General features: G+C 44.3%; 1 protein-coding gene and 1 long non-coding RNA gene across 11 annotated transcripts in view; one reads left to right on the plus strand and one right to left on the minus strand.

The window, feature by feature from the left end:
* Positions 1 to 15,929, plus strand: part of PRKCH (protein kinase C eta) — a 230,490-nt gene that overhangs the window by 172,133 nt on the left and 42,428 nt on the right. The window lies entirely within an intron of this gene.
* The window catches only part of LOC113601328 (uncharacterized), an 88,999-nt gene continuing 86,731 nt past the window's right edge, over positions 13,662 to 15,929 (minus strand). For 3 of the 9 annotated variants that reach the window (XR_008299446.1, XR_008299445.1, XR_008299442.1), the window contains exons 6-7: positions 15,479 to 15,685; positions 13,677 to 15,187 (exon numbers count right to left, since the gene is read on the minus strand). This is a non-coding gene — a long non-coding RNA (uncharacterized LOC113601328). The other 6 variants (XR_008299441.1, XR_008299447.1, XR_008299438.1 and 3 more) reach the window with 5 other exon arrangements.

The raw sequence follows: 15,929 nt of genomic DNA on the forward strand, positions 1-15,929 counted from the left end.
TAACCATTTTCCCCTACTGTGAAAGTTGTCTACATTCTCTTTCAAGCTAATATGATGTGACTGAAGTGATGTAGGTGGTTTATCACATGGGCCTACTTAATTTATGCTCCATTTAACTTGATTCAGTATTATTAATAATCATGGGTTTTTTTTTAATTAATTTATTCATTTTAAGAGAGAGAGAGCATGCAAGTCAGCACGAGTGGGGAAGGAGCAGAGAGAGAGAATTCCAAGCAGGCTCCATGCCATGAGTGCAGCACAGCCCAGCATGGGACTCGAACTCACAAACACGAAATCACAACCTAACCCTAAATCAAGAGTCAGACAATGAACCGACTGACCCACCCAGGCATTCCAGTAAATGATGTGTTTATGTTCTTGTACACATCTCTTGGATCAGTCTTCAATTCTTTCCCTGGAACCACATTCCTTGGAGATACTGCTGAGTCATAAGGCATGCACATTGTTACAACTTTTTTTTTCCAGGATTGCAAGGACTTGGCTTCCAGTTTTGCCTTGCAACTTCCCCGCTGTGGAATTTTGAGCAAGTTACTTAATCCCTCTATGCCTCAGCTTCATCACTGATAAAATGAAGATCCTAGAAATGCACATCTGAGGGTAGTTGTTAGGGTTTAACAGGGGTGCACATGAAGCCGTTCAGCTCAGTAATACTCGCTTTTTTGAACATTCCGTGGAAAAATATATCAAAGCACATGTTTCTGGTGTTGGGTATTGGTGTCATCTTTCCAGTTTGCTTTTCCCCATACTTTGCTTTCCCCATACTTAAGTCTTATACAGTTTGATGCATTTTGACAGGTGGACACAAATATGTAATCAACACTCAAAGTAATATATAGAACATTTCCATCAACCCAGAAGGTTTCCTGATACCCCTTTCAGTTAATTCCTAACCACCTCCATAGGCTACCGCTGCTGATTTCACATGGTTATTATAGGATGTGAATATCCACATTAGAATCCTGAAAGTAAAGTCACTTCTCAGCAACATCCTTCTGAGTGTAAGAGATGGAGTTCTTTAAGATGTCTCAATGAGTACAGTGGTGGTTGTGGTCAGAAGAAACCACTGAGGGGAAGACTTTGTTCTCTCAGTCAGTTTTACTCTCAATAGGGAAAATAGTTCTAGGAGGATAAACATTGGTATGTCAGCCGTGGTTGTTTGAGTATCTAAGATAACGTAGGTGTTTTTATTGTCTTTTTAATAGTTTTCAAATGTTCTGTATTGAATAAATATTGTGGTTTTGATATTTAAAAATGATATTTTCGAAGGGATATCACATGTGAGATTGAATATACCCTAATATGAGTTTTTCAACATGATAATGTCAGAAATAGGTAACCTGCTGTTGTACCAGTTAAGTTCTGTCAAACCTTGACCATCAGGCTGTGATCACTCCTAATCCATGAATCCTAGTTCTAGTGAAGTCCTAGTCATTGTCTTAGGCTGGTCAGGCTGCTGTAACAAGTACCATAGACCAGGTGACTTAAACAACAGAATCTTCTTTCTTACATTCTAGAGGCTGCAAAGTCCAAAATCAAGGTGGCAGCCAATTTTATTTCCAGTGAGGGCTCTCCTCCCAGTTTGCAGATGGCCACCTTCTTGCTGTTCCCTTACATGACAGAAGAGAGAGAGAAGAGACAAGCTCTCTAGTTGTCTCTTCTTACAAGGGCACATATCCCGTCATGAGGGTCCCATCCTCATGGCCTCATCTAACTCCAACTACTTCCCAAAGGCCTCATCTCTAAATACCATCACATGGGAAGGTCAGGGCTTCAACGTGAATTGCAGAGGAAAGGCACGTAAACATCAGCCCATACAGTCATTCATTCACACACATGTTCAGTTTTTTTTTTTAATGTTTTCTGTTACAATAAGCAAGATGCTCTGCAGCCGCTTGCCTTAATAGTGCACAATCTACCTGGAAATGATTTTGGCCCCAAGGAGGGCGGCACCTGCTGGAATTGAAAACATAGTGGACTGATGTGAGCGAACAGTTAAGAATTAGATGCCTTCATCACCATTCTTTGGGTTCACTGAGCCATGTATGTCAGTCGTGGAGTTGTTTTCAGATGTGTTAAGACAAAAATCCTTCTCCTAGATCCCAGTTCTTAAGCCTGGCAAGATAAATAGCTGAGTGGAACATGGTGTTAGAGTTTTCCTTTTGATAGACAGTCTACAGCATCTGCCTGAAGGTGGGATTTTTTTTTCCATTGTCTTGCAGATGCCAAATTTTACTTAAAAGTAATTTTACTTAACTTGTTAAGTAAACTTCTAAACTTACTAGCAAACTTCCTGGGCAGAAATATAGCTCGGTGCAGGTGCCCTGTTAGCACTTAACAAAAACACTCAGACCCTCAGAAAATCGATGAATTTCTGGGTTTAGTTGCAAAGAGAAGTGAGTGAAAACTGATGGGCAACCTTCCCCACCCCCTAGAGGATGACATCACTGAATGATCTGGTTCTGGAGGTGTGTGCATGGTGCACACAATGGGGAGGTGGCAGCTTGTGTGGCCTTTCACTTCTCCTTCCTCCCTTGGCACGGCTCCTCCTGCCTCCAGAATACCCATTCTGACCTCTTTCACATACAAAATCACCATTCTACACCATGTTCGATACTTGCATCAAAACTTACCTATCCCATGTCCCACTGTTAAAATTCTGGAGTCAGGGTTGGAAGAGAGTTCAAAGTTACATCATACCCTTCTCTCTCTCTCTCTCTCTCTCAATTTATTTATTTATTTGGAGAGAGAGAGCAAGTGAGCACGAAGCGGGAAGGGGCAGAGAGAGAGGGAAAGAGAAAATCCCGAGCAGTCTCTGTGTTGTCAGTGTGGAGCCTGACTTGGGGCTTGAACTCATGAAACATGAGATTATGACCTGAGCCGAAATCAAGAGTTGGGGGCTTAACTGACTGAGCCACCCAAGCACCCTACACCCTTCTCTTTCAAAGCACGAATGCCTAACAACCTGCTGAGTGGTCTTTTTTTCCTATACCTCTAAACAGCGGGTAACTTATTCCCTCCACTTTTAGGCACATAGAATGATTGGAAATTTCACCTTTATATTGGCTCAAGCACTGTCTCATTGTATCTTCTGTTCCCTGGTTCTAGATCACCTTTAAGGAATAAAGTGGAAAAACACAAATTTTGCATAAAAAAGGCTTTCAGATTTTTGAAGACCATCTGGATCTTCCAATGTAGTTTACTTGTCAAAGAAGGAAATATTAGTGGTATGATACTGTTTATCCTGGCTCTCTTGTCACAGTCACTGATGTCTGAGCAATGATAAGCCATCCATGTAATTTTTAAACAACGTTTTTAAAAAATGTTTATTTATTTTGAGAGAAAGAGAGAGGCAGACAGAGAGAATCCCAAACAGGCTCCATGCTGTCAGCACAGAGCCTGATGCAGGGCTCGATCTCACATACCGTGAGATCATGACTTCAGCTGAAATCAGGAGTCAGACGTTTAACCAACTGAGCCACCCAGGCGCCCCCATACATGTAATTTTTTATTCTATAGTCTTGAACCAATATCCAGTTGACTTGTTACATTCTTCTTCTTCTACAAAACCAGAAGTATCTTAGGTAGAAATGGGTTAAACTAATATGAGTTGTGGTAAGAGGTGTTCATATTACCTCTTCCAGATCATTTGTGGGCTTTAATTGAATTTTTTCCTGTTGAATATAGGGGTAGTAAGCATATTGTTAGTGTGATTTAGAATAGGGTGTGCAAGGTCTCCTTTCACGTAGATCTTAGAGGAATTTAATGCCTTACCTACCTTTCTGGTATAGCGTCAGCCTCTGTGTGCACATGAAAACAGACAAGATAGTCATGAACCCCAGAGTTAGGGGTCTCTGTCTGCCATTCACTCTGAAAAGGTGGGTACTTTTCACTTAGGTCATCAGTGCCTTGTTCGAGGCACTGAATTGCCGAATTGTTCGAAGGTGAATTGCCAAAGGTGAGGCACAGGATGAGCATAGGTGTGGGGATCAGAGAGGCAAAGACAGGAACACCTCAAGATAGGGGTACCTGTGGAACTCCTAGTCAAATGATCTGTCTCCAGGATGTAAATACCAGGCTAACCTTTAAGACAGTGACCACAGACTCTAGGTTGATTGCACGGCAACAGTGTGAAAATGGGGCTGTGCTGGCTTCCCGTTAAGTACTATCTCCTATGGGATTATTGTGAGACTTCAGCTCATGGGGCTTGTTTATGCCAGCATCTGGTATCAGTTAATGCCCCATGTGCATTATCAATTTTAAAGACGACAAGTGATCCGGGGAAGAAACTTGAACAGTGAATCCATTTAAGAGGTGGACAGATCCAATACATTTCAGTATTATTTCAGTTATTTCAAATTGAACAAATTATGTCATACCCATTCTGTAGAATATTATGCAGCTATTAAAAGAGTGAGTTAGATCCACATTTATTGATCTGGGTGGCTTGTCCCCAGTAGATAAATAAGTGAAAGGAAGAAGTTAAGAAGTGGTATGTATGCTCATTTAAGTCTTGTTTTTTTGGTACAAAAAATAGTAGCAAAAGCCATCTGAACATAGATCTGCGTGGGGAGAACATTGTGGAATAACAGACACAAAACCATTTGGGAGGGGATGGACAGTTATGATTTTTCATCATGTATCTTCCTTTTGTATCACTGTGGTGAGAATGTGTTACTTTTGGGATTTTTGAGAGCAAATTTTTTAAAAAGGAATAAGCAAAAAAAGTGGGAGGTGGACCAAAGAAGAGGAGAAACTTCTCAGCAGGGCAGGAGAGGGAATGGTCGGAAGGGAGGAGGTGTTGTCCAGGAGGGCACACGACGAAAAGCCAAGAGACCCACACTTTTCCTCTCCTTTGTCACGGCAGTATTAGGGCTTGCAGCCAGAGCTTTGCTTTTCTTATTCGTCTTCAATTTCTGGCGCAAGGCATAGCAATAGTTCTTATTTCTTCATTTCTGTTTTATTTCTAGCGAAGTGAGTCAACACTTGTGTCGGGGAATACTCATCGGGAGAGATAAGTGGTATGAAGATGGGTGTCAACGTGGTATTGTGTAATCTGAGAAAATGGAGAGGCATGTCAGTGTAATTTAATTAGGTGAGAGAATGCGTACATATGATAAAAAAGAGAACTGTTTAGCTATTCTAAAAAGATTACAGTGAACACTAAATCCAGCCTCCCAATTTCTTTTTCTCAAGGCAACCAGTTAGCCATGCCTTTTTTTTCCCCATGTTTATTTATTTTGAGAGAGAGACAGGGAAAGAGAGAGCAGCAATGGGGAAGGGCAGAGAGAGAGAGGGAGGGAGAGAGAGAATCCGAAGCAGGCTCCAGTGCTGTCAGTACAGAGCCAGACGTGGGACTCGAACCCACGCTGTGAGATCATGACCTGGGACAGGATCAAGGGTCGGACCCTCAACCGATGGAGCCACCCGGGCGCATTTCTTCTATGTCCTTCCAGAAATGAAATATGCATGCACAAGTTCTGTGTTTGAAACAGTGTTTCCTCTTGAGAGCCAAATGGCGCTGTCGGATGCCCTGAAAGAGTAGAGGTTTTTCCCAAGTCTTTGGAAAGGCCAGCTCTAAACTATAAAAAGGTAGCAGCTGAGCCTCCTTTTCTTCTCCGAGAAGGGTGTGTGGGTGAGGGTTCAAACCTGCAAAGAATTCTGCTCTTGTTGGAGAAACTGTGCTGGTTTGTTCAGATCATGTAACAGGCTTATAAAAGTTTATTGCAGTTACATAGACACAGAGAGAAATTGCTTTCTAGCCCCACACGGAGAGCAGCTGCCGTTTATAACTGGGCTGAGGAGTAGCAGCACATTACTTCCAGCCCGACTGGATGGGGCCCGCTTTCTTGCACAAGGGGCTCGCTCCTTTACCAGGAGCCTCTCAACCCCTTTCTCTGCAAGGCCCTGGAGCATGTGCGGCCCCGGCGGGGAGGAAGGGGAGAAATCCTGTGTGAGCTCCTGTTCTCTGAGAGCATGAGGAACGTGTGGAGGCATCCAAATCTTGCAAATTAAGCAAGAAGTGAGTATTAAATCTTCATTTAATCCAAGCAGTGAGAAGCCTGCCCCTCCCACGTTCACCTCGTGAGGATTCTAACACTTCTTTGACAAAGAAATGGGGCTCTGCGCAGTAGACGAAGGCAGGTGACAGTGAGTCAGGAAATTCACCCTTTAGAAGTACAGGTCTTGTCGTCACGAGCCCTTCCCGGGTCCCTGTGGCTCTTGTGTTAGTTCTTGAAGGGAGGCAAGGAGGAAGGAAGGAGAACCTTTGGTTGGTTGGTTGGTTGGTTGGTTTTGTTTGTTTTAACTCCTACGCTTGAGGACGGAATTGAGAAAAATGCACCGTGGCAGTGAAATTAATTTACAGCTGGGGAGGAAGCTTTGGAACCCGTGAAATCTGAATGCTGTCTGCTGGCTGCTTTACTGCCACACTAAGGAAGGGGATATAATTTTGGCCGAAGGAACAGTGGAGTTTTGTTTCCTCATCTGTGAACAGACAGGTTCAAACCTGTCAAAGGCAGTAACTGAGTTGCCTTATGACTGACTCGTATGTGGGGTGGTGATTTTTTTTTTTTTTCCCGTAAGAATCTGGTTGAGTCATTCAGAAAGTTAAAAAATAACAAAAAAGAAATACATGAGAAAAGTTAGCCAAGGTCTGCCACAGATGCCAGGAAGGTACACACAGACTGGAAGAAATCTGTGAGGTCTTTGTTTGTTTCTCCCCATGCAAATACTCAGCCATGCTCCACAGAGCTGGAGTTCAGTATCTGTCCTGCCATTTAAGAAATAGGACTCTGTTCTCCACAGCTTATTCCTTGGGGCTTTAGAATGTAAAATATGAAGTGTGTATAATCACAGTTCCCAGCATTTCTTGGCATTTCAGCTTTGGCAGCAAGAATGGGAAAAACTGAAGCTTTTATGGCCAGGAAGGCTGAGTGTAATCTTTGTGCTGTGGCATTACCGAAGGAAGTAAATACGTTAAGAAGCACTTTCCCTCTCAAGTCCGTCTGAGGGGCGGCCGTACTTTGTACAATTCACTGCAGGTATTGTATATTTTTATGTTCTGTTTTCATCAGAAGAAAGAGGCAGAGTTGAGGGCTTACCACGCGTGAGATATTTTCACAATGTCTCACTTGAGACACACACTCTAGAAAGGGTAGCTTGTGTCACACTGTGTTGAAGGAGATAACTCTACAACTAACAGTTTACCAGAGAAGCTCAAGATACTGTACTTTCTGAGAACTAATTCTCAAGATCAAAACCCATCAAGGAGCTTAACAGGAGAAGAATTCAATGAAGAGCAAGTACTTTCATCAGAAGATGGATTTCAAGAAAATGCTTTGAGTGGGCTTAGATTAACCGACATGGTGAAGGACATACTCAGCCAACGTGTCTCAGTTTGCCCAGAGAAGTCCTGGTTTGGTCCTGTGACCTCCTTACCAGCACCCCCTTTCACCTTTCACCCTCAGAGCCCCATTTTGGACAATACACTGCACAGTCATGCTGCAAAGAGGAGTCTACATGTAACAACTTTTTTTTTTTCTTCTGTGAAATGGTAGAACCAAAGGAAAAGATATTTTTACTAACTGAGAGTGGCCCCCTTCTGTAAGCGGGGGATTCTCCCAACACTTTCCTTTCAGAGACTATTTGCTCCTAGTCCATGAATTGGAAAAGCAATTAGTAACCATTTTTAAATACTTTTTTTTTTTTCTATAAGTCACTATCTTAGTCTCAAAGACACATTGGGGGAAACTGCCTTTCCCAGATCCCATGTTTTATTTCCTTTGCATGATACTTTAATATATTTACATGTGATAAACATTTATTGTCATAACTTTATGAGCCTACATTCATCTGTTTATCCACGCATCCAGTCAGTCATTCATTTATTCGTGCAACAAATATTCACTGAGACCTACTTTGTGCCTCAGTATATCATTGTGAACAAGATAGGCCAGGACTTGGCCTACCAGAAGCATGTACTCTAATGTAAATATATAAAGACGTAAAAGTAACCACCAGTTGTGAAAAGTACACGGAAGGAGATAAGTGAGTTTTTCATTTTCACTTTTGTTCCACAGAACTTAAGAAAAGGGAAGTGAGAGAGACAGATACCTCTCCCCACGTCTTTCATTGTTGAATGTCTAAAATATTTTATCTGGGGTTCAAACTCAAAATAGCTTCAGAATAGGGTCTAATGGGGACATTCCAACCACAGAGTTTTAGCCAAATAAAATTCATATGTCTATACAACTAAAGTTCGGTTTAAAAAAGAAAAACAAGGTGCCCAAGGCTGGGCCAGCAGGAACTGTCCACACTCCATTTGTCCCTGGCCACTAATTAACTTCCTCCAAAGCCCCCAGGTGTTCTTTTGCTCCAAATCAATGCCCACCAGGCCTGGTTCAGTCTTCCATTTCAGTAGCTCCCGTTGTGGGTCTCACAGAGAAAACGAGGGCAGTATTAGAATTTTACAACCACAAGTGAGCTTTTCTACCTCACTTTGGAAACATTGAGCCATCCCTCCGAAGTCTGGAAGACAGAAAGACTGCTCAAAGAAATCTGCTGGAAAATCTGAGAGCTAAGAGAAATGTCAGGAATATCATCTTTCATCACAGAATTTCTACACACTGCTGTGGTCTCCTGTGAGTCAGTGGGAGGAACTTCGCCACAATGTGGCCTCAGGCCTCAAATCAGCGGGGCTGTGGCAGGGTCCCAGCCCCAGCAGGGGTATGTGGAGGGTAAGTGGTGGCACTGTCCGTGCCAGCCCGGGAATGCAGGCTCCTTTGAGTGTGTGAGGCTAACCTCCTAAGCCAAATTCAAACTCCCCAGGTTCTTGGGTGGGCTGCCTCTGAAAAGCTCATCTTCCTTTGTTCTTTATCCAACATCTGCGTCCTGCCACTCTCCCAGAAAGTTTCTCTTCAGTGCCAAGAATGGATCTCCTAGAGAACTAGACAGACACTCGTTATCTGAGACACCCATGAAGGATGGGAAAGGCCATCAGTCACCCATTCTGTAGCTCCCTGGTCTCAGACCAAGAAAGAAAGGAGCTCTAAGAAGCGGGAACCTGACTGCCTCTTCTTCCCCTTGACCACACAGTGACTTCCTGAACAGACATTTAATGTAATAGTTTGGTCCTAATAGCATAAGAGAGTTCCTGCAGTCACTGGCCTTCCATGAAGCCTCTTATAAGGCATTGGTGCCTTCAAATGGAGTTACCTAGACTCTGTTTTCTTTGAAGGTGAATCTGTTAGATTTCCTTGTTCCCTTTGGTCCCCAACCTTTAACACAGCAGCTGACAAGAGGAATGTGTACTAACCACTGCATTTCCTTGATTCCAAGAAGCTACAGATCACAAGATGCCGATAATTTTTGATTTGATAGAAATGAGAGTCGTGGCAGTTGGCAGGGCTTTTTGGTCATTAGTTTTAAGGAACTTAGCTGTTTCAGAAGCACTAGAGGGAAGGGAGCAGGTACAGATCTTAGAACCAAGGCAATACAGAGGCTGCAATTTCATTCTTCTCTACACAGCGAGAGAGGAATTTTTTTCCCTCTCTAGGCACAGTGATAGAGAGTGGCTTGGTTAAAGATATTAAAGCCATCCTAGTGACAGCAAAAGAGAAACAGAAGCCCAGATGGTTGGGAAAATGTATGATCAGCTGGATTTTCAAGTTCTTCCCTTTTTTATGTGCTAGTCAGTCTTCTTCAGGAGAGTATATAAAGAACAGTGGTATGTGATACACCCACATTTTCCACTGTGTCAGAAAAGCAAAGTCTGTCTAACCCTCCTCAGTTTCCCGCTTGGTAAATTTGTGCTCTTGGTAATTTCTTTGCCAGAAACTGAGGAATCTGGTCTCAGAAAACAGTGGGTTTGGATACTCAGTATTATATAGGGTAAAGATGAAAAAATGCTGGTAATGTGGTTGAATTTTTCTGCACGCAAGGTGCTGTATTATCAATGGTCTTCCCCTGCTGGATTCTCATCTGTAACTGTCTCATGAAGAGTGGAATCTGAAGACATTATTGCTCTCAGTCAGAACTTACTCTCACATTGTTATTTTCTCAAGAGATGCTCCTAACTAGATTTGTAAGCGTCCCACTTGTCACTTCATTCCCATCCAGGTTCTCACCTTCTCAAGGTGACCATTGTTCTGAGAAGCGTTTAGCTTCTTGTAAGGCTTTATTGGCCTGGGTGGTGGGGCCGGGCCAGTCCAGGGTCTGGAGGGCTGGACAGAACCAGAACGGGTCTCCAGAATGAGCCCTAAATCCTGCCAACCCTCCTTCAAGGTGCCGAGTCTATGTCCCCTGCCAGACTTGTGGGTTTCAAGGAATTACATTTCATGCAGACTGTGAGTTATAAATGTGTGTTTGTTTTAAACGGACTTTATGGTTTGGAAAGTGCCCTTCACCTCTACCTGACATACTATACTACACTCACCTGTCCTTGTTTGCCTGATGCATCGAAACAGACACACAGGCTCAAAGTAGACCGTCATTAAATTGTCCGTGGGCTTTGTTTGACCATGAGGATTTCACCATGGGGTTACTCACTCAATGTGACCTGCACATCTGCTTTGTACCACATTTGGCTCTGAAGACCAAAAGATAAATGAAACAGAATCCTTGCCCTCAAGGATTGAGTCTGCTGGGGGCTCCAAATGCATCTATAAATTGACAGTTTAAGACATGGTTCCCTTATTGCTCAAAGTAAAATGTAATGCAGTGAGAGTACAGAAAAGGAAGTTATGAATTCTAATCGAGAGGATCAGCAGAGGCTTTAGAGAAGAAATGGTATTTAAGCCGTAGGTTTTCGTTATCAACAAAATACAGAATTACATGCCAGGTAGAGGGAACAGTAGGAATGAAGGCCTGAAGGCAGAAAAGTGTCCTGTGCTAAGGAATCATGAGGAATCCGTGTGACCAGAACTGCAGAGCAGGGAAAGGTGACAGTTGAGGTGGGTCGGTGTGAGAACATTGAAGGCTTTGAGTGCTAGGCCAGGAAGTTTGGGCTTTATTTGCCTGTCAATAGAAGCCATCAGAGGTTTTTGAGAAAGAGACTAACAGGAAATAACTGTAGTTAAGCAGAGTGCATAGGAACAAACCTGGAAACCAGGAGCTCAGGTAGGAGGACTTGGAATAAGTCAGGCAAGAAATAGGCATGGTGCAGTGCCTGCCTGGCTCAGAGCATGCGACTCTGGATCTCGGGATCGTGAGTTCAAGCCCCATCTTGGGTGTAAAGGTTAATAAAAATAAATAAATAAGCTTAAGAGGGGGGAAAATAGGCATGACTTAAAGCAAGCCAGGATAGTGAGAAGAAGAGGGAGAAGAGGAAGGGAGTGTGATACAGCGGAGGAAGAGCTTGGAGGACACTGATGAATGGGGTATGGAGCCCAAGGAGTAGACATTAAGGATGCTTTCCAGATTCCCAGCTAAGAACTCTAAGGCTTTTCACTGAGGATGACAGTTGGGTAAAATCTAGGTTCCATCTTTTGCCATTTGAAGGTTAGCTATGCCCCCAAATCAGTTACTTTCTTATTTGTCATGAAGGTCTAGATCTCTGGAAAGAGCTGTCAGGGTAGAGATTTAAATTGGGGAGCCATCTGTCTTAGGGTGATATTTGAATCCCTGAGATTCAATTGCACAGAACAACTGTACAACTGGGCAGACTGTGCACCGAACAGTTCTAAGCGGACCACTTCATCAGAGTCCTTGAAGATTTGTGTAATGACTATGAGTTTTCTAGGAGTCGGTGGTAACATGTCTAGGGAAAGGGGAGCCTCTTTCTAATTTGCGCTAAGGTGCGATTTGGTCTAGCAGTGGTTCTGGAAAGAAAGCTAAGCAAGGGCCAAGAACAGAGCCTTAGGGAACAGCCTACCCTTTAAGGGAGAGTGGAGGGGAAGGAGGAGGAGGAGCTCACAAAGCAGACCCTTAGTAGTGGTCAGAGACTTGAGTAGGATTGTATTCAGTTGCCTTGGAATTTACCTGAAAGCATAGTCCCCACTCAGCGAACTGTCATCTTACTTTGCTTTAATGACTCAGGTAGAGCCTCTACCAATACTATCCCTCAATTTCCCCTTTTCACATATCCAAGGGGTTTTCCTTGACCCAGCAGTTGGGATAGTTAGCAGTCTCCGTTTGGTTAAGACAGAGAATTATCAAGCCTGCGGCTCTGTTTCTGAGGGCCAGCGCTGGGCAGGTGAGCATCATCCAGGGCAAATAGCAGCCTTCAGAATGCTCACTCCAGAGGCTGCCCTTTGGGCTCCTGGGAGAGCAGACCGTATTTGCTGTCCCTAGGAAAGGGCACTACCTCTGGCCACTCACCTGTTACATTTGGCTCCGGACAGCCCTCACCCCTGTTACATTTGGCTCCGGACAGCCAGGAGTCAGGAGTTGCTGAGGCAGCTCCCAGTCCAGAACAGGCAGAACCTCTCAGATGGCCCTGAGTCCCACACTGTGAAGGCCTGGCAGGGCAGAGGGAGCTTTGTGCCTCCTGAGCCACACAAGAAAGAAAAGGCATCCCCAGAACAATGGTTTGGAGGCTGTCTTGACTTCCTTGTGGCATAAACTATAAAGCTTACGGCCTTCCCCACGCATGCCCACAGGATGGTATAAATGCTTCTTACAGAAGAGAAAGCGTGTGCCCTGCCTTGGCCCGTGATTCTCTGCCCACACACACCTGTCATTGCTGCCTCTGGGCACTTTTGACCTCATTTACATCAGTGGAAAGTTATAGGAGGAGAGAGAGCACCACTTTCCTGGCCAGGAATGTGTCAGCCCAGATCAAAAATTCCAAGCCCACACCTGTGTCGATGGGATTCAAGCTCTACAGGCAGACAGAACGCTGTTTGGCATGGTCATAAAACTCAGAACAAAACTGGAACTTATCTGAGGGGGTGGAACTCGATTGCTTGTGTATCACCTAGATCAGTCAATCAAAATGTTGTGTTTTCAAAATAAGTCATTTTTTTCAGACCCTAAATTTTAATAATTTTCTTTATCAGTTGATTCTCTGCTTCTTAATTTGAATGAGGAATACAGTTCCTTTTCCAATAGGAGAACGATCACTTGTCCTATCTCTGGGGCTTGCTTGTTTTCTTTTTTCCTAACCATAAGCAAGCCTAGGTTCCCTGACTCCATGCATCAAAGGCCCTGGGGAAACTCTTGGGATGATTTTATACACTACATCCTGTAAATGGGCAGGTGATCACGTTACCCTTTTTAAAAAGGACTCTGCAGCGGAGGAGAGGAGAGGAAAGCACTTTTCCATGGCGTCAGGGGGAAAATCCAGGAGTAGAACCCAAGAGGCTGAGGTTCAGGAAATGTGTTCCCAAACTGCCTTCTGTGGAAAACGCAGGGAACCGGCTGCTTTCCAGTGCAATTTTTGGTTTATCAACTTTCAAAAAGAAATTAGTTCCATATGATGGGAATCATGTTCTTTGGTTTGAGCTTAAATTGAGCTTTGAAGCAGTTTCTATGTAATATTCCATCCCTTCTGGTTTTGGAGTTTTCCATTAAACTTAAAAAACAAAAATCAAATGAGCTTTTCAACTTGATGAAGGACTTCAGGAATCTCATTATTCCTTCTCTTCCTGGACTGACCTTTTAATTTTATGCAAGAGGTACAGGGGTGATTTGTCTTGTCTGGTTATAATACTGTGCTGTTGTAAGGATGCTTAATCACCAGGCACACACATTAGTCACCAGTTGTTGTAGCTACAAGCCCAGCTTCCTTATATGAACTCTAGGACTAGACTGAGAGCTAGAGAGGGGACAACCCGACGGGTGGTGTCAGAAATTCACCCCCACGTGCAGAAAACAGTTCTCCTCATTTCTTCCTCATCTCCTCAGCTTCCATAATGTAGAGAACACGGAGTAGGCATCAGAGGGAGAGAACACAGGCAGGAAGGATTTTACACACAAGGAATATATGGGTAAAGGAAAGGCAACCAGAGTATAGGGTGAGAAACTTAGGGCTTGTTCATTTCAGTCAACACTTAATTGCTCACTCAGCCCTGGGCCAGGCACCTTGTTCTGAGGTTAGCAGAAATAAGCATGGGAAGGACCTGCAGGGAAACCAACAATTACAGTCGGCGCAATAAATGCTATAATTAGAAGTATGCACCAAATACCACTGGAGCATGGAGGAGAGGCACCAAGCTTGTCTAGGAAGGGATGCAGAAGACTCCCGAGACAGAGAGCCTTCGGCGGGGATGAAGTCATCTGCCCAGGAGAACGGAAGGTAGAAGGGTGCTGCTGGCCAGAGCTCCCCATACTGTCTGTGGTAGTAAACCAGTGTTGTTGTGTTTTTTCCCTTTTCAACCCATTTAGGACTGATATTTTTATAAAACGTAATAAAAGTCAATTACTAGAAAAATAAAATTTTAAAAAGACATGAAATAGGAGCCCAGATTTTTATTATTAGATTCAACAGACATAAAATTGCTGTCAGGTAGTTATAAAAGTTTCCAAGCGCTTACTCTTAATTTTTCTTCTACCCCCATTTATTCACTGTGATTCAATCATTTTCTGCTTCATTGCAGGCCAGTGGCGGTTTATGAGTGAGTGCCCATCCAAGGGCACAACAGCATATACGCGGGTGGGGGAGAGGTCCACCTCTCGGCGTTGGGTGCCTGGAGTGCGTGAGGATGTGAAGCAGGGGAGAGCGCTGGGGGAGAAAATAAGGCTGCAGGGCAGACAGAGACCCCACCGTAGAGCCTTATGGCCGATAAAGTTGGGCAGGGCCTCTTAGAGGGTCAAACATTCAAGAATTGAATTTCAGAAAAACAACTGGCCCAGCATGAAGAGGGGAGGAGAGTGAAGGTAGTGAGACCGGTTAGGAGATGCAGCGATGCAGGTGGGAAATGATGGGGCTGAATGGAGGCCATGCAGTGTGGTGGAGAGAAGGTGTCTGGCTTTGAATACAATCAGGAGGCGTAATTGTCAGTTCTTAGTGATTGACTGCCGGTCGGAGAAGTGGGGAAGGCATGTCATCCAGTACCATCCCATCATTTACAGGTGAAGAAACTGAGACCCAGCAAGGTGACAAAGCTGAGTCTCGAAGCTCTGCTTTCTGGCTCAGGAAAAGTTTTCTTGCCCCTTGACTAATTGACCGGACAGTGTACCAGGTAAAACCAGCATTCCAGCTTGTCCCACTTGAGTCCCCATGATGCCTCTGGAGAGAGGGAAGGATGTGTGTCCATCAGAAGGTTCCAGGTGCACCGAGACACTAGCTTGCTCACTGACCACCCCCCCCCCCCCACGACTCCACCCCCACTACCCAGCTGCATTCAGCCAGCCTGCCTGACCTCCTGTGCTCTCTGTTCACGGTCATTGTCTTAATGACAGAAGCCACTGCAAGGTTCTCTGTGTCCTACAGTAGCCAGTTAAATTCACGTAAATCCTGTTTAGGCGGTTGACGGAATTTTTAATATCCTTCTTTTATAGAAACAAAGGTTGCTCTCACCTGTAAGCCAAACACGAACAGGCAGTCACTAAGCAGGGCACATTTTCATTTCTGGTATCTCTTGGTATCTCAGGACTTGTCTAGAAGGATTAATGCCTGGAATAGCGTGTACTCGAGAGTGTGTTCAGAGCCAGAGTTTCCTGGGGTGCTGACCTGGTCCTCCTAGGTCATCCCTGAGACAGGACTCCAGCAGGTACTGGCAGCTTCCTGTTGGCGTCAGAGGTCCTGGATTGGTGCCAGAGGCCCAGCACAAACCCGAATCCACCCAGTTGCCTAACAGTCCTCCACATCCTCTTTAATCCAGCCTCGCTGGGGTCTCAGAACCAGACCAGGACTAGAGGGCAGAGAAGGGCTTGCCGTTCAGACGAACAGCCATTCATTAGGGGCCTACTATGTGCAAAGGGAGTTCAAAAATACAAAGATGGAAAAATGAAAACCAGGAGGCACTTCT

Source organism: Acinonyx jubatus, chromosome B3, assembly GCF_027475565.1.
Source record: "Acinonyx jubatus isolate Ajub_Pintada_27869175 chromosome B3, VMU_Ajub_asm_v1.0, whole genome shotgun sequence".
Lineage (NCBI taxonomy): Eukaryota > Metazoa > Chordata > Mammalia > Carnivora > Felidae > Acinonyx > Acinonyx jubatus.